The sequence below is a fragment of the Trichechus manatus genome, unplaced genomic scaffold, assembly GCF_000243295.1.
Source record: "Trichechus manatus latirostris isolate Lorelei unplaced genomic scaffold, TriManLat1.0 scaffold00175, whole genome shotgun sequence".
Taxonomy (NCBI): Eukaryota; Metazoa; Chordata; class Mammalia; order Sirenia; family Trichechidae; genus Trichechus; species Trichechus manatus.
In genome coordinates this window covers 215,573-233,763 of record NW_004444111.1, presented here as the reverse complement: position 1 = coordinate 233,763, position 18,191 = coordinate 215,573, and the positions used below count along the sequence as shown (strand labels likewise).

Genomic DNA, 18,191 nt, shown 5'->3' with positions numbered 1-18,191 from the left:
AATCCACTTAACCAAGCACACATAAACTGTTAAAAAATTGCAGTTTGCATTAAGAATATGTAAGGGCCTACAGACACCCCCTTAATGTCGTGGATCCCCACCCTTGCCTCAGGATCCCTTGCACCTGGTAAGTTCCTCTGTCTGCCTGACATACAGACCATGTGAGGGCAGCAAGGTCAATCCATATGTTACTTACTAGTAAAGCATAACTCCTTTCTCATATTTTCAATAAATAGATATTTTTTCCACACCCCAGTGTATTGTCTCACACAACCCTAAGTGTTCTCCCCCCACTTTGGAGATCACTGGGCAACATACTACATCCAAGCATCTCAGCTGGACACACCAGGCTTTTCCTAGTCTAGATCCCGCTGACTTCTGCATTCCACGTACCCTACCCTTCAGCCACATTGAACTTCTCATCATTCTCCAATCTCTGATAATATCTTCATCTTTCACACTCCCTCCCTGGAAAACTCTTCACCACATACTCTGTTTCACCCAAAACCATCTCACCTAGTATGTTCTTCTTCAGCCTTCAAGACCCAACACAAATGTCAGCCCTTCTCTGATGTTTTCCTGACTGTCTCATGTTCTCTTAGTGCTTTGTTCATCTCTCTTAATACCTCTCGAGTCACACTATCTACATGACTGTCTTTCCCTGTGTTGTAAGCCCTTTGAGACGGGATAACCACAGCACCTAACACAGCAACTGCAAATAGAAGGCACCACAAAACTGTTAAATAAATTATAACTGAGAAAGATTGAAGTGATTTTAAAATTAGAAGAGTCAAAGAAAAACAAAATCTCTGTTGAAGAATCAAAGAGCCATTAGAAAAAAAGATTCTCAGGAGAGATGAGAAATCAATTACCTATTATTCTCATACTGGCTGACCAATTCATGGACAGAATACAGGAGGACTAGAAATAAAATACAATTGGCAAGGTATATAAACATTAATAAAGGATAACTTTCAATGCAACAAAATTGTCTCCCACAGGATCCCAAGATGAGACAGTGGCGATCCCACTGCCCACTAGAAAGCCATTGAGCTTTGGAGCTGCCACAGAAAACTTTAATAGATTCAATCACTTGGTTTCAGAGTCTGAAGGTCTAAGTTTGAAGATATCTTCACCCTTGAAGAGATCTATATAAATCAATGAATGAATGAATTAATTAAATCTACAAAATGTACTGATAAAAATACTGAACAGGGAAAGAGTTGATTCAATTCAGCTACACCTATTCTAGGAGTTCCTGGGTGGCACAAATGGTTAAGTGCCCCACTACCGGCCGAAATGTTGGCAGATTGAACTCAGAGATGCCTTTAAGACAGGCCTGGTGATCTGCTTCTGAAAGATCACAGCCTTGAAAACCCTATGGAGCAGTTCTACTCTGCACACATGTGGTCACTATGAGTCAGAACTGACTTGTCAGAAACTACCAACACCACCACCTGTTCTAAGCAACCTATATAAATATATATGTCTTATTTCTTTGTATATATTATGAGTTTTTTAAAATGTGGTATAAAACCATAAATACTTCTGTCATACAATGGTTTTGCATGAACCAAGGCAACATTTTGCTGCTGTCAATGTACATTAAATATAGCCTATGATGTATGCACCAATATATATTATATAAAAGCATATTTTTGCTCTGCCATTTTACATTAGCTATGACAGCAGCAGTTTTTGCTAGAGGACATTGCTGGAAACTCAGACTTGGTGGAGTCATTTAAGTATATGGACTTGGGCAAGTAATTTAAACTCTCTCCTTAACTTCATCTATGAAATGATAATAAATACTTTTTAGCTAACTCACAAATATTTATTCTTAAGAACCCACACAATGCTTTGAAGTTTACATGGTTTGTATTTCAAACATTTGCTCCACAAATAGATGCTAGAGTCTTCACAAGGCAGTGGTAGCTGTGAAGTTGTCATCTTATGCCACCTATACTATCCATCTTGATAAACACTATCATATCCTGGCAATGGACACTTACATCTCAGTCCTACATGCTATTACTGTATATTTATAAGTAGTTCTCTGTAGTGTATCTCTTGAGGTTATGATTTATACTTAAAGCAGTCTTACAACTTAGGAAGAACTCAGGGCTGAAAATAAATCAGATAAAATAAAAAGGATTTGAGAAAAAGGTTTAAAACATTAACTGATAAACTGTCTCTCCTTTTTAATCTCTCATGTTACTTATTTGTGGAAATGTATGATTGAAGCTCTCAGAATATTAACTTTAGGAAGATGCTCATGTTATGTAAAAAATATTTATTTTGAAACAGGTAAATATTTTAAAAGGGGAGGAAATAACACTAATGAGCATGAGCAGAGCCAATATAAATCTGTTGAGATCAAAAACATTGGGTGACCAGCAAAACATTATAATACCCTAGATCTGCATAACATTTTAGAGCTTATAGCATTCATCAATGCTTTATCTCTTTTAAGCACATGTAGTGTTGGGAGATATAGGAAGCAAGTTCAGTCAACATAATCCCTGCCCTTTAGAGAAAGAAACCCAAAAGTTTATTGAATATCACGATTTTTTTTTTCCTCACGTTGATATGAATGGTTTTCCCCTTGCTTATGGGCTGATCTTTACTCATAAAGCTACATTTCAACATTTCTTTTTTTAAGAAACAAAAAGAGAATTATTTGTCAAAGGTATACTTTAGACAATTATGGAAAAATACGTAACTATTTGATCCCTGAGTTCTTTCATTCTTCATAAACACACATTCACTCATCAAATAGAGAATGACCATCAATGTCATCAAAATTAGCAAATTTGCTTGCATTGACGTTACCTTACTCATTTAATGGTTGCTGTGTCCTCCAGGGTATAACCAAAATAGAGGATCCTTCCTGGCTCCTGAGTCCCAGAAAAGTTTGGAGCCTCAATGCCTGGAGTAGACTGACCCTGGCTAAATCATAAAGTGACTTGACAGGCAGAGAGACAGAATATTCCACTTTTAAGTGTTTCTCTATATAATGATATTGTATAATAATAACAACAATAATGTTTCTCCGAAGACTTCACACATGACTGACTACCATCCTAGAACTGACAATCTATGCTCACCCTCTGCTATAGTTAGACCATTTTCAGTTTATCTCTAACCCTCCCACGTAATGTTGGATCCCTGCAGTAAACTTTGCTCATAAACACCAAGATCTCTACTTCCTTCCATTCCTTCTGACTAATGATCATGTGACTTTCTTTGAGCAGTGAGTTGTGAGAAAGTTTGGTGCACAGTTCTCCATACTCTCTTCCCCTGCCATGGTGCATGCAGCAATGTCACAGGACTAAAACAGGCTAGAATGATGAGTTACCATGATAATTTCCCTGGAAATTTTGTGCAAATAAGAAATTAATTTTTGTTGTATTAAGCCACTGAGATTTGGGTAGTGTCTGTTACAGCAGCATAACCTAGCCAATCCTGACTGATACAGTCCCCCAGTAGCTCAGTTCACACTGATCACCATTTATGCAGCAACCCACAAGTGCGTATGTGGCTGTTTATACCAGGAACTTGTGTTTATACAGGAGTTGGCCCCAGTCACTGTAGAGGGCAAAGTCTCATGGAAAATCTGGGACCAGGAAGATGGGTGGGTAAATCACACTGTGTAACCCACACCCTTTACAGGTCCCTGCATTAGTATTGAGGGTTTCCTAATGCAAATATCCATCTTTATTTGTCACCAAGAAGGTATCAGTTTTATGGGAGGAGGAAGGAGTTTAATTTAGGACACACTAAAACTTCCGGACTAGTGGGAAATTCAGTGGAAATGCAGAAATAGGGCTTGGAAGCAGGTTAAGAATGGGGATATAGATACAGAAGCAAACTCCATCCACTTGAAAATTGAAGGTAAGATGTGAAGAAAATTTCTGAGGAAAGGGGCAGAGAACGAGGAATATAAAAAGCCAAGAAATGAGTCACAGGAAACATTCCTATTTTAGGGGCAGAGAAAGCAAGGAAGAAAGTTATGAGAACTATGATGACAATAGCCATTCCTTCTGAGAGCTAAAAATACCATCTCTTCATTAATAAATTCATTTAAATTTAAACTTCAAGATCTTTAACGAGGATAAAAATGTACTACTCCTTAATAATCCATTTACCCTCTCAGATATTAAATAGATTATCCATTGGACAGGCAGCTGGACATCTGTAATGAAAAGCAAAATGATTTTCTAATTCAGTGTTCCAGAACTAATTTATCAAGATTTAAAGTTTTGCAGAAGAAAAGGAACTTTTTGAACATGTATGATTTGCTCTGCATTATAGTCATTCATTTATTCAACAAGCTTAACTCACACTCTGCTATGTGCTTGGGACTGTAAGAGACACAGTCCTCATTCTCAGGCTGGCTACTTTTCATCCACTGTGCCCATTTCACACACTGCTCTTCCTGGGGTTATGGTGGGCTTTGTGCCAGCTTTGCTCCTGCAAAGATGACCTTGAGAATTAATGAGCTAACACTTTCTGAACCCTAGGTATGTGTGCCAGGCACTGTGCTAGGTGCTTTATGTGGATTTTCTCATTTAACCTTCACAACAACCCTATAAGGTAGGTCTTAATGTCATTCCTATTTTACACCTTGGGAGGTTTAATGATTAAGAAATTTACCTAAGGTTACACAGCTATAGTAAGTGGTGCAGTCAGGACTCAAAATATGCTGAACAATGCCAGAGTGGCCACTCTAATCCTTGCTACTCAGAGTGTGGACCCAAACCAACAGCACTGACATCACCTGGGAGTATGCTAGAAATGCAGATCTCAGGCCCACTCCCAGACCCACTCAGTCAGAATTTGGTTTTAACAAGATCCCCAAGTGATCCATCTGCACATGAAAGTTTGGGAAGCACTGTGCTAAATCATTCCACTATGTAGACCGCACTTTAATGGATGCTGGGGTTATTGTTGTTGTTAGTGGCTGTCCAGTGCATTCCTGGCGTGGGTAGGTGCAGTCTTAACCCTGAATTGTAATTTGGGAGGGGGGAGAGGGAGGTATATGTGTGCACCCAAAAGGCAAAAGGAAGGATTCCAACAACAGGTTCTTGCGGTTTCAAACACTGGAGATCATTGGGATCACTTCCAAAAGCAGCGGATACTGAGCTGAGTCTTGAAGCCAGAACATTTTCTCAATTCATTTCATTAAAAATAGGTGCTGTTCCAAATGGACAAGTGCCCACATCAATAATCTTCTAGAGTTGGCGTCTCCAGCCTGGGTTTCATTTTTCAAATAGAATCCAAATATCAACAGCATCAACAAGCAGGTTTCAAACCTCATTGTAACACGTTGTTATTAAATTGTTAATCGTATCATTCGGCTTAGAATCTCCTAGTTTAACTAACAATGTTCATGACAACTAGCTTGCCCCTCTCAGTTATTACCCAGTTATGGGTACAAACTCTTGGTGTAAACAGCGGATGCACTCTGGCTGGTGTGCAGGCCACGGTTTGCAGGGTGTGGGATTGCCTTTTCAAGCCCCTCTCCCAACCGTGCGGGTCTCCTTCCTCTAGGGTGGGGCCCAATAGCCCAGCTCATTACACCGGCTGACACTTTTTTTCCTGTCACCAACTCAGTCTGGCTTCCTCGGGCCGGAACCAGTGTGCCACCCTCCAACTGACCCGGCCGGCAGATCATTTCAGACCTGCCCCAGCCTGTACCCCCCTGACGTCCCCACGGGCACCCAGTACCCCCGGGAAAGGGTGGCGCTTGCCCGACTCTCGTAGGTGGATCCGCCGAGCGGCGGCAGTGGCGGACGACTAGTCACGTGTGGGGGTGGGGGCGGAGCGCTGGCGGCCGGGTGGGTGGAGAAAACAAAGCCCCTAGCTGTCAGCGGAGAAAGGAGGCTTCAGCGCCGGAGCAGGTGAGTCAAGTGCATTTAAAGCGGTACTGTCCTGGCGCACCTCGGTACCCCTGCTCTGGCGCAGTCTTTCGTGGGCCTGGCGCTGGCCGCCGCCGCCTCCCGTTGCCAGGGTGCTGCTGCAGCCTGCCTGGCGCGGAGCAAGCGACACTGGGGGGTCTCCGAATCCGGCAAGAAGTTGTGCAGGGGTCGGCGGCGCGGCCGCGGGGTGTGCACCCCACCGCGTTCCGGCGGGCGGTATCTCTGCTGCGGGGCCCCAGCGCTGCGCACCCCGAGAAAGGGCAGGGAGTTGGGGCTGCCACGCTGGCAGAAGCAAAGTGGATTGGCTCGGTGAACGAGGGCCGGGATGGTCAGAGCAGGGAGACTTGGCACTGGTAGACAGGAAAGCAAGGGGGTCTGACGGGTGCGCGCCTTCGGCGCACCGATCCGGAAGCGCGAGTGTCGGGCGGCTGTCTGGAGCGGCTGCGCGCTTTGGGGCCGACCAGAAAGTGCGGTGAGCGCCCGGGAGCAATCCCTCGACCTCCGGGTGTGCTGCTACTCTTGTCCTCTCCCTTCCAGAGACGCACCCCACGACTCCCGCTCCACTTGTGTTCCCGGCGCTCGGGTCTCGGAAGCCCCGCCAGTGGAGAAGGGAGCGGGTTACTATTCTGCGCCCAAGTGGTTCTTTTGCTGGGATCATCCTGTGCGCAGTGCCAGGGCTACTTATCTACTCCCCACTCTGCTTCTGTAGGAAATTCGTCAGTCTACCCTTAGGAGGGTTGTGCCGAGGCCAGAAATCCCACAAAGGACCCGGAGGAGGGGTGGGCACAGAAATACCCTACCCCCTTCCTCAATCCGGAGCGCTCGGTAAGACAGACTTTCAGACCCAGAAAGGGCGAGTGGATTTGGCCACCCCTGAGTCGGTTTGCCAGTCCGGGTGCCAAGGGCCGGCCAGCCTTAAGGACAGAGCTGTTACTTCGGAGGAAGGGGCGCTGCAGCAGTTCGATCAAGAGGCGCCTTTGTCTTAACCCCCAGGTCCCTTCTGCTAGCCATCGCCGGATCAGTAGCGGGTTGAGTAATTAATATTCGGAACGTTAGCAGTTCCTTCACCTGGGAACCAGCCAACATTGCAGTCTCCTCCCTGCGGGTCTTGTTCATCACTTGCCCTTGTCCTCTCCTTTTCCAAAAGAAAGAGGAGGAGGAGGAATGTGGCCCAGACCTGCTAGGCAAAAGGTCAGTAAACACACCGTAGTGCAGTCATGTAAAATAAAGTGTTAAGTGTTGAAACCTGCGCCCGCCCGCGAGGAGCCGGAAGAACTTTCTTGATTAGCATAGTATCGGCCCCGGGGCCTCGCCGAGAGGCGGCGGTTTGGTCCCAGAGGAGGTGAAGGGTGCAGTCCTGTCTTGACTGAGGTTGGACGCAGCACCTACTTCTGTCTAAGGGGATCCGAGGCTTACAGCTTCGCCGAACAGGACGCTGTGGAATGAAACAATAGAAATCAAAGGGTAACGGAAGGGATAGCAACATTTGAGATGCTTCTCTTGAACACTAAATTTGACTTAAGTTTTTGGCAAGCAAAAGGGAGCTATATCTTATCAATGTTCCTTCTAGCAACGCCTTCTTGCTTTGCTAGCATTCTCTTCTGCCAAACTAAGCAAGACCTCTGGCAAGGGCTATGTGTCGGTAGATCTTTGAAACAGAAGTTTGGGGAGCCCCCTAGCCTTCCTTAGTTAAGCTTAACTGGTGGGTTTCCCCTGAGTGGGAAGAATGATGCTTCTCCAAAGCAGTGGTTCCCAAACTTTGCTGCACATTAGAATCACTTGGGGAGGTGTGAAAAATTCCGATGTGTAGGTCGCACCCCATACCATTTAAATCAGTATGTCTGGGGGTAAAAGCCAGGCATTAATATTTTATAAAGCTCTCACGGTGATTCCATTGTGCAGCCAAGTTTGGAAACCATTGTTGCAATGAAAGAGTTGAGCAGCCACCAGCAGCAGGTGTTGCAAGACAAGATGCCAGTTTAACCACTTGGGTGAGTGAGGGAAAAGACATTGAAACTGGGATGCCGCAGACAAACACCCTGGGACAGGGGACTGTCATCGGGCAGCCTGGTTAGTGGTGAAACCTGCCACATAATTTTTTTACCCTCCCTGGCTAGGATCTGGTTCTTGTTGAAAAGACCAAAATTCACTGTCAGTACTTGGTTTCTGCACTGTTGTTAGGGGAAACGTAGAAACTTTCACTCCGGGGATGACTCAAGTGTAGCAGGCAGGAGGGAAACCAAGCAGAAACAAACTCCGAGCAGCCTGGTGAATCAGCAGGCTGCGCTCCAAGGCGGAGCCGCTGAATAGGAAGCAATTACAGCCTAGTAGCTTGTTGACATGCACATACTACTTTGAAAGCACATTTTAATATCTGAGCAGGATCTGTTTGTTTGTAAAAGCCACTGTCTTTTCTAGCATGCTATTCTACCTGCTTCATATAATGCTCTCTTCTGTTAAAAGGGAAAACTTAAGCCAACTAGACATCTTTTGGGGTTCGTTTTTTTTTTTTTTTTTTTGAGAAGCATATAAAAAACTGTTGGAAAAGTCATGTAAACTGGCTTGGGTTATTTCAGTTACCTGAGTAATAGTTCAGAAGGAGAGAGGATGAATTTGCTGTACTTAAAATTTGAATACAAAAAAGTCAAATGCCATTTGGTTACACATTCCAGGGTGGATTAAAAATCTATTTAAATACAAATGGTTACACCTAACATTTTACGTTAAATTTTATGTTTGCTGTTGATTAAAAGTTTCCGGCAAAAAAATTTTTTTTAAAATATCATACCCAAGAGATGACCCTAAATAAGATAACCTGTTTAAAGATATATACAAAATTTATGAAATAAGATTATCAAATTACTGTTCTTATTTTTTATTACCGTTAATTTCAGTTTATATACCTTTCCTTTCTTCATTATTCTCTATGTCACCAGCATTCTTTCTACCATTGCCTGAGTTTTTTCTTCACCATTCTCAGTTTCTTTAAAAATAGATAATAGTTCCTGGCACATAGGAAGCCCTCAATATTGTCAGCTATTTTTAGCCTCTCTCTGAGCTTTGAACCTCTCTTTTAGCACCTATTGCTCCTTGCTTGGTAGTCTATTATCTCTTAGGGGCATTTATGTCTGCAGCCCCCATAGCAGCAAGCACAGGGCCCTGCATGTTGGAGATGCTGCTTGTTTGTACTGAATAGAATCAGAAGGTGGGAGAACATCTGTAAACTCACATCTTGCATACATTCAGTTTTGTTATTTTCCAGGACAGACATTCTGGATACGTAGGAGCCAAAGTTCTGTTATGGTTCTCAAATGCTGTATATCAAGTGGTAGTTCATTTGTTCATGTACATTTTTCACACAAAAACAATTTAGCATGTTGAGCACAACTAATAATTGTTGTAATACTTAACCACATTCTTATGGGTCACACAAGTTCACCCTCTACCCATTACCACAGAAAAACATCCAACTTTGACCTCTATGGATGGCTACACGAATCCATTAAGCTAGCAGAATTATTTCAGAGTAGGAGAAAAGGCAGATTAATAGCTAAAAAGCATTTGTTGTTATTTTGTTGTCATGCTGCTCTCATTAAAACTTCATAAATACATTTAAACAACCAGAATATTTAAAAGTGGAAGTTGGATGTATTCTTTGACAGGTATCATCAAAAATAAATGTTAGTAACAACTTCTAAAGGCCAAAATGATATAAACGCATCCATTGCTACTTCTTTGTAGCCTGGGAAAGGGGCTGGGGATGCACTTCTGAAATTCCAACCCCTTTTGGGGAAAGTGTAAGACATTGAAAGACTAAAATGTAGACTAGAAAAATGGGATGAATCCAGGTTAATCAGAAACCGTTCATCAGAGGATGGCGTATATCTAGCTCTGTTATATTACAAGTAGGCCAAAAGGGGTGGAATGAAATGGAAGGGTATCATCTCAATTTTAAAGCTCTAACAGTTTTGAGAACAGATGAAAACCACATGAAAATCTGTATAGCCCTTTGGCTATTACTATATTAGGGCTTCAATATAATTGGGTAGATAGTATTCCTGTTTGCCAAATAGCAAAAACAAGTCCTAAAAGTTAAGTGATTTTCCAAATTGGCAATGCCAGGGCTAGAATACTGGGGTACTGACTCTTGTCCCAGTCTCTCTTACATCATAGTGCTTGTTTCCTAAGTTTCGATGTAATCTTGCCTGAAGGCTTTGGCTAGACAAGGTAAGTTCTAATGAGCTCTCTCCTTAAAATAGAAGAAAACTATTCACATACATCATGCGCTTGCTGACTGCACTTAATACTCAACCTTTGGACTAGACCAACCCCAAGCAATCTGAACCATGTTATCTGGATAACCAAAGTAATAAGTTAAAATAAAGTTTTCCAAGTCATGGAAGTATAAACTCTAGGTTTAGGGGCCTTTAAAGGTTACTCTCATCGTCCAACAAAAACTTCAATGCCCTTTACCACATCTTCACTGCATAGTCCTCCAGTGTATGCTTGAACGTCTCTCTAGAAGCATGTTCCATCCATTAGAAGTTCTCTTTGCAGCATTCACCTATTGGAGGACACAAAGAATAAATCTAACTCCCTTACATATCTACCTGCAACCATCTTAAGCATTTAAATTGACTTTATTCTCCTTAATCTGGGATAAGGAAAAATCTGTCATATCTGTTAATCCACAAAGTTTATGCTCCAGATTTGCAACATTTGAGAACTATTCAAAATTATGGTCTATCACAATACAGTTATATTGAATGGAGGTATTGGTGAATTTGCTTTCAACAAATCTAATAATCTGCACACTTCAAAAATGATTGCTGGCAGTCTTCATACAATGACATTAAGTGTGTGTTAAATTAAAACCTTTGGCTCCATCTGCTTCAGGAATCAGCAAACTATGGCCCACCACTCAAATGGCCATGAGCTAAGAATGGGTTTTATGTTGTTTAATATTTTTTTGAAAATTAAAGGAAGAATAATATTTCAAGATACTTGAAAGTTGTGTGAAATTCAAATTTCAGTGTCCATAAAGAAAGTTGTATTGAATATAGCCACGCGTCTTTGTTTACATACTGTCTACAGCCACTTTTGCTCTACAGCGGCAGACTGGAATATTTACAACAGAGACCGTACAGCCTACAGACCCTAAAATATTTACTGAATAGTTACAGAAAATGTTTGCAGACTCCTGATGTATTCCATCTCAATATATGCCAATTTTAAATGAGAATTTGCTCACTTAAAGCCTTAATCTTTGTTCAGGCTTTTCCCATTAGAGAATGGTAAAAAATTTGTTTCCAAACATAGGTAAACTAATCATTAAGAATAGAAGATTGTTTAGTTTCGTATTTCCCTTGTATATGTGCTTACTCTGCAAACTCAGTACATTTCTAAATAATATATGAATTTTGGTGATACAGTCAGCCATAAAACTTGGGAACCTAAACAAGTCCAAACAGTGCAATAGTGACTTACACTGAGCTACGTCATTGTTTCCAGAACTCTATAAAATGGGAAAATGTCCTTGAGAGCAATCCTAGGGTGAACATTTGCCTTAATCCTGTAGCAATAGGAACGTCCTTTTTTTCCAGCCTTGTGAAATGTGTATGTTGATTTATTTTAGTATATGAGGGCATATTTTGGGAATTTATTCAGACTTTCAAATCTTTCATTATCCCTTAATACACTTAAAACCTGATGTGGAAACTTGCTGTTTTTGAAAATAACACTACTTTGCTAAAGTATATGTTTAAGGTAAATGACTTGCTGCTTATAATGACAAAGGTAATTAAATAATAAGCAGATTTTCACATAGTCACTATTGTCACTGAAGGCTGACCCTGGACAATTTGGTTTGAACTTTCCAAATTAGAAAACAGATCATGTTATGATCCAGAAATTCAAATTATTTGCCTTCTACCTAAGGCTGGAAGGGTTGCTATTGGTTGAAAGAATAAGAACTACATGAATAGGAACTTGTCATAATATTTTATTGTAGCTGTTGCCTGTCATAAAACTTCCTTCAGTTAAGAGAACTTCCTCCTTTCGATGACTTTTTAATACTACAGACTGGGAGTTTGCAATGAATTTCACTTAAATTAATAGATCATCTTTAAGGATTATTTATAACTGGTGTCCTCTTCATCTGGATCTTCCAGAATCAGTATTCCTGCAATTTAGAGATCTAAAAGAGGGGTTTCTTTTTCACTAAATCAGAAAAAAAAAAAAAAAAAGTGCTATACATAATGTAAATTTTGACATCAGCTAAATCATTTCTTAAAAAAAAATTATCAATGTATTTAATGTCATCCTAGGCCTATTGGTAATAATGGCATGTTGCCTGCTAACTGCCAAAGTAGCTTAACCCACAGTGCCCCTGATGGAGTAATTGGGGGAGAGGGTAGATAGAGGGAGACTACAGAGGATAGCTTGTATAACTCCTGTGCTGACCTGGTAAGGAAACAGTCCAAGTGAAATTAATTTTTCTCCCTTATCATAATCTAGATTTTACATTTGATCTACTATATTTTTACTACAGTGGGGAGTTCATAATTGTTAAGCTCATTGCTTAAACAAGGGCAACATACTAACAGACAAATCTTGGTCCTAACTTAAAATTAATTATAAACACCATGGCCGAAATGACTATTGGTAATTGAGGTGAGTAGAAGGGAGCCTAAGCAAGAACCATCCCGTTGCCGTCCAGTTGGTTCCGACTCATAGCGACCCTGTAAGACAGAGTACAACTGCCCCATAGGGTTTCCAAGGAGCGGCTGGTGGATTTGAACTGCTGATCTTTTGGTTAGCTGCCGAGCTCTTGACCACTGCATCACCAGGGCTCCTAAGCAAGAATAGGCAGCTTGGAAAATAGAGGCGGTTCCTTTAAGTTTTGCTAACATATCTGAAACTATTCATTGAATGTTATACATACAAGTGAAACCAGAAGACTAGATTACCCTTTTCACAAGCTGGCGAAAACGCGTTTCAACACCTGCTAAGCAAGAGGTGGGAGAGCGCCTGCAACCGCCTTATACTGTCCTTTCTCTCAAAGCTTGTCATAAATTCAGTTGAACTTGCCCAAATTTGATATTTTAAGAAGATGAATCTGTCATGATTCTAATCAAGAAACCACCATCTCCATTTTCCTGCTGAGTCCCCCAGCCGTCTGTCAGGTGGAAAAGAGAGGCAGCTAGAAGAAAAACTTCTCTTCTTTGCCCCACCTAGTCCTTCCCTGGAAAGGAAGCTATTGATATAAGGCTCTTGTTGGCTTCACCTCCAGCTTGCCCTCTATCATGATTTTTTTAAAGTGTGGTCTTCTGGGCACAAATCTCCTAAAAGGAGTTTCCAAAAACTAAGTGCTCTATGTAGTATTGGCAAATCCAGAGAGCAAGCCCTGTGTAGCTGGAATGTTTAAACATCACTCTCAGTGGGTCTGTTAATTCCCCATCCTGGCATCTACCCTTCCAGCCCTTCAAGGGAAAGTAGAATTTGGTGGTATGCTTTTATCTAGAGTTGCCAGATAAAATACAGAACTCCTTGTTAAATTTTACTTTCAGATAAATAACGATTTTTTTTTTTTGCATATATTACATAGGACATACACTAAAAAAAAAAAAAAAAAAAGAATTATCTAAACTTCAGATTTAATTGGGCATTCTGGTTTGTTGTTGTTTGAGTTTTTTTACTTTGTTTTATGTTTTTGTTAAATCTGGCTACCCTACTTTTACCACATAATAAATAAATCTCAAAGTGGCTGGCTTTCCTGGCCTGTAAAATACCTGATTTGATTTCTGGGATAATATTAAAATATCTAAGCTGCCTTCACTACTGAAGAAAAAAAATCAAGCCATTAACTGAAGTTTTCTACACAATTTGCTTAATTAAGGGGGGTGGTAGTAAAACCAGAACTAGAAAATTAGCCATCTTTTTATTTTATAAGTTATTTTAAAGTAGTTTCTATTCTTTCACTGACCTTTTGATAGTACAGATGTGATACTTCAAGTAATAGGCAAGTTGTTAGCTCAGTCAAGGTAATAGGAGAAACCCATCGGCTATATCAACAGTGCGTTGCTAGTCATAGTGGGGTTCCAGGTGATTAGAACGATGCCTCCTATCCCTCCAGTGTGGTTCCAGGATCTGAAGCATCAGCCTCATCTGGGAGTGTCTTCAAATGCAGAACTTTTCTGGCTCCACCCCAGATTGCAGATTCACTCAGAATCTTCACTTTAACAGGACCCATGGGTGCTTCATATACACATTCAAGTTTGATAAGCCCCTAATAGAGGATTCGCTGTTCCACATGTAAGTGGATCTTTTCATTTGATAGTATGTTGAAATGATCCTTAACAAACCTGTCTCTTTTAATGCCTAAGAAGGAATAGTTTTCTTTTGACTAAATATGTTCAAGTTGTACAACTACATATTTCTATTTTGTTCATATGAAAATCTCAAATGGCTGTTTCTTAATACTGTTTTATGATGAGCATGTGTAATAAAATAAGACAAATGACATTTTGAAAAAGACTCTCATATGGACTAACTTGACAGCCTATTATAAATGATTTTCTAGGTTGCCCATGATGAGTAACCTATAAATTAGGTGTCCCACACTTCCTGCCCTCAAGTCACCAGAAAATCTCTTTTGTGCTTGTTCATCTTATGTATTGTCACTCACACATGAATACTCATATGCCGTTCATATACTTGTATCCCTAGGTTCCTTTAAAACTGAACAGTGGGTATCTATTGGGGATCTATGACAAATTCCAAACTACTCCTGTGAAATTCTAAGTTTTAACAAGTAATAAAAGGGATACATAGGTGTTCATTCTTTTTGAGTCCAAAACCTCACTTCTTTATGCCTGCCTGACTTTTTTTTTTTTTTTTACTATAATATGATTTTATTCATTTCTCTTATTCACATAAAATTTTTAAATTGTCACAAAAGGTTTGAGAGAAGGGGCAGAAAATCACCCACTTTCCTTCTTCCCAACTGTCTCCTTCAAATGTATGCCTTTTCCTCAGGCCAAGACCCATACTTACTGTGAAACTCACACCCCACAAGAAGAAAGTCTGGGCAACTCAGTCTTGATCAAATCAAAGCCATTGACCCTCCCACTTCTCCCATTTATTCTAGCCCTTGACTTTGAATTTGTTTCTCAGGTTAGATGGCTAACAATCCTCCTTCCTTCTAGTTGCTCTCCCCCTCTGACTCTAGCCTCTTCTTATGGGGACTGGAGATACCTCTTCAGCTGACTGGTTTTTTTTTTTTTTAGAAGTTTAGTGTTGTATCACAGCAAGAATACTGAATTTCAAGGGAGAACAGCAGAAGGCCTGTGTTTTAAAACTGGCTCTGCTGCTAACTGGCTTGATGACTTTGAAGAAGTTACCTAACATCCCTCATCAACGTTCTTCATTAACATCCTTCATCAACATCCTTCATAAACTAACAGCCCTCAAGTTGAGTTTTCTCCTCTGTAAAATAGAGACAGTGGAATCTGCTATTATCTCACAAGGTTCTTTTAAGGATCAAATTAGATAGCGTACATGTAGGTCTTCATGATGACTATAGGATGTACAGTGATGGGGTCATTATACTTTTCTAATAATTTGCTTCAGATAGGGCTAGCAGTTGACTGAATATTATGTGATGTGGTTCCCTGCAACATGCCTAAGTTGGAAGAAAGGTAATGTTAACTTTAGTAGTTCCTTCTACACACTGGGAATGGAACAATATCCCCTTCTCCTCAGAAACTGAAAGGCCTCCTTCTGACTGGGGAACAGTGACATGCTCCAGGCCACCAAGCAATGAATTCCTTATCGGGGTGCCACTCATTGCTCTGTGAAGTCTAAAGTTACAAGATTTTTTTTTCTGCCAGAATTCTGCACAGTCCCTCCTGTACTTTTTCCTAGGATAAGTTTATTGATGGAACATGCGTCAATATTTTTAATTACTCAACTCTTTTGTAGAATATTATTTCTTCAATTGTTGCTTCAGAAACAAACATTTTATAGTAGCCATCATAAGCCAATTATTACATAATTGTTGTGATTAATTGTTAAGTAGCTTTGTACTTTATCCAATCATAAAATCCCAAGTTGGAAGAGGCTTCAGTAGTCATTTGTTAAAAGACACCCCAGTGCAGAATCCCCACCATGACCAGCACACCCTGGAGAAACTCATTTAACCTTTAAGTTTTAATAAATACAACATAAATGTATTACTGAGAGACGGAAAAAGATGAGGAAAGGGGAAGCACTCCTAATCCTACCACCCTAATCAACTATTGCATAACTATTTTTATTTTTGTGTAAAATCTTCTTGTTTGTATCCACATTCATTAATATTTTGCATAAATTCCTTCCTTAGAATTTTTAATGTTGTTTACCATATCCAATATAATGTTTCCAGCTTCAGTGTCTCTGCTTGCACCTTTGCTCTTTCTTCTGCCTGAGGTGCATTTCCCTGGTTAATTCAAGTTCATCCTTTTGTCTTCTCTCAGCTGTTACTTCCCCTGGGTCCTTGCTACTTAAAGTGTGGTCCACTGACCAGCAGCATCGGCATCTTCTGAGAGCATCTTATAAGTAGAATCTCAGGCTCCACCCCAGGCCTTCTCAGTCAGAATCTGCACTTTAATAAGATGCCCAAGTGGCCTGTTACATGTTAACACATGAACATTTGAGAAATATTTTTTTGGAAGGCCTTTTGTAAACTCCTTACCATTGCCTCCTACCCACCAGCCTATCCATCCAGGTTTGGCTAGGTGCCCCATCTTGATTTACCTTTAATTTCCCATGTATGTGGGCCCCTCCCCATATTACATGAATTCCATGACGACTGTGATGGCATCGTATTCAACTTCAATCCCCGTATCCTAGCACAGTGCTTGACATATAAGAGTTCAGTTTTTGTCATTTTTTCATGATTTTCCAATACCAATGTTTCGTAGATAAGGAAATGCTGTCTTCTTCAGTGCTAGGAAATGGGGCACTCAAATAGGGCTCCTTCAGTCATGGGTCTGCAGTTTATTAGAGGGTCCCCTTTGTCCCAATCCTTACAGTGGAAAACATACTTTGCGGGTGGGGGTTTCTCTTATGTGAGTAATTTCTGGAAGTTCACTATCCGCTTTATCCCCTTTGCTTACTGTTCAACACAAATACCTGTTGGTGTAAAGGTTGGTCAACCGGCACGTTTTGGTAAGTGTTTGGGGGAGGGACTTACAGATAATGGTTATCTAACGGGAGATGATAGGAAGCACTCACAGGCGCTGAAGAAGACAAGTGCTGGGATGCTGGAAAACAGCTTTTAACTGTGACAAATGTTAACAATATTATTGTCTTGCTCCATGCCACCAGCTACTTTTTCATTTAAAAAAAAAAATCACATGCCTCACTTGTCTATACAGTCTCAGGCTGTGACTCTTTTCCCATCATGCCTCTCATCTATGACAAATTTCACCAGCCCCACATTCAAAGCAAACCTTTGATGGCTTGGGGATTTTTTTGTTTCAGATGTTTGTTTTAAAATTCTAGACAGTCGAAGGTGTAGGTAGTTCTACAGTGCTATTCCTAAACTCATATTGAAACTAAGCAACAACTGACCCGTAGGGAGCTTTCAGTGTATCCAGGAATCCCTTGGTCTTCTCTTCGTGGAAGGAATGTTTTGTGAGTGCTGGGGACTGCCAATCTGACGAAGGGAGGCTCGGCCCCTGCGGCTGCTCTTTGGAAGTAGCAGAAGGATGATTAGGGCTTAGGAATCAAGTTGTGTGCAGTAACAAGAAACGTCTGTCCTATAGGGCTATTGTTTGCCTTGTTTGAAAGGAACGAGAGGCTACTGGTACAGCTTACCAACAGCTCTGACAATTAGCCACACAAACCACGAGACTGAAAGAAGTGTAATTATATTCAAGAATGTGTGGCCTTTTTTTCTCCCTTTGGAAGTCTGCTGCTGTACTTGCCCATCACCATGGACACCAACTCCAGTGAAGTTGTGAATCTGAGTTAGAGTCATCTCTTGTGGAAGAGTGTATTAGGCTGTCTTTCTGTCCTAAACTGCTTGTCTGAGTATCTGTAATTATGCTATCCATTATAATTGCTCAGACCTGGAATCTTGGGTGGGGTTAGGGTTCGTCATTTGAGTCATTTGAAACCTCCAGAATATACCTGGTTGAGCAAGCTGATGCAGGTGAGCCATGCAGGATGGATAGAACAATTGTTGTGTCCTGCACCCTCTAACATCAAGCCTAATTCCATTTGAGT

General features: G+C 40.9%; 1 protein-coding gene across 2 annotated transcripts in view; it reads left to right on the top strand.

Moving 5' to 3' along the window:
• The first annotated feature begins 5,868 nt into the window (after nucleotides 1-5,868).
• Nucleotides 5,869-18,191, top strand: part of MAPRE2 (microtubule associated protein RP/EB family member 2) — a 170,764-nt gene continuing 158,441 nt past the window's right edge. Inside the window, exon 1 of one of the 2 annotated variants that reach the window (XM_023741166.1) lies at nucleotides 5,869-5,903. The gene's annotated coding sequence lies outside the window, so the exon portion shown is untranslated. Of the gene's footprint in view, nucleotides 5,904-14,213; nucleotides 14,235-18,191 lie in introns of those variants that run through there. The other variant, XM_023741167.1, reaches the window with a different exon arrangement.